Source organism: Arachis hypogaea, chromosome 14, assembly GCF_003086295.3.
Source record: "Arachis hypogaea cultivar Tifrunner chromosome 14, arahy.Tifrunner.gnm2.J5K5, whole genome shotgun sequence".
Taxonomy (NCBI): domain Eukaryota; kingdom Viridiplantae; phylum Streptophyta; class Magnoliopsida; order Fabales; family Fabaceae; genus Arachis; species Arachis hypogaea.
In genome coordinates this window covers 21,249,312-21,250,189 of record NC_092049.1, presented here as the reverse complement: position 1 = coordinate 21,250,189, position 878 = coordinate 21,249,312, and the positions used below count along the sequence as shown (strand labels likewise).

At 40.9% G+C, this 878-nt stretch overlaps 1 non-coding gene across 1 annotated transcript; it reads right to left on the bottom strand.

Moving 5' to 3' along the window:
• Positions 1-560: 560 nt before the first annotated feature.
• On the bottom strand, positions 561-668 carry LOC112746054 (small nucleolar RNA R71). Its single transcript, XR_003173954.1, has one exon. It is a non-coding gene; the product is annotated as a small nucleolar RNA R71 (small nucleolar RNA).
• Positions 669-878: the final 210 nt, after the last annotated feature.

Genomic DNA, 878 nt, shown 5'->3' with positions numbered 1-878 from the left:
TTTTGTTCTCTTTTTTTCATATGAGCAGGAACAGGAATAAAGGCATTCTTATTGAAGCTGATCCTGTACCTGAAAGGACTCTTAAGAGGAAACTAAGAGAAGCTAAAACACAACCCTCTGTAGAGGACTTGATAGAAATTTTCGAAAAAGAAGGAGACATGGCCGAACCCAATAACAATGGTGGAGATGCAAGGAAGATGCTTGGTGACTTTATTGCACCCTCTTCTAACTTCTATGGAAGAAGCATCTCAATTCCTACCATTGGAGCAAACAACTTTGAGCTTAAGCCTTAATTAGTTTCTCTAATGCAACAGAATTGCAAGTTTCATGGACTTCCATTGAAAGATCCTCATCAGTTCTTAGCTGAATTCTTGCAAATCTGTGACACTGTTAAGACCAATGGAGTTGATCCCGAGGTCTACAGGCTTATACTTTTCCCTTTTGCTGTAAGAGACAGAGTTAGAACATGGTTGGATTCACAACCTAAGGAAAGCCTGAACTCTTGGGAAAAGCTGGTCAGTGCTTTCCTGGCCAAATTCTTTCCACCTCAAAAGATGAGCAAGCTTAGAGTGGAAATCCAAACCTTCAGACAGAAGGAAGGTGAGTCCCTCTATGAAGCTTGGAAAAGATATAAGCAATTGATCAAAAGGTGTCCTATTGACATGCTTCCAGAATGGAGCATCATATGTATATTCTATGATGGTCTGTCTGAGTTGTCAAAAATGTCATTGGACCATTCTGCAGGAGAATCTCTTCATCTTAAAACCCCTGCAGAAGCTCAGGAACTCATTGAAATGGTTGCAAATAACCAGTTCATGTACACCTCTGAGAGGAGTCCTGTGAACAATGGGACGCCTCAGAAGAAGGGAGTTCTTGAA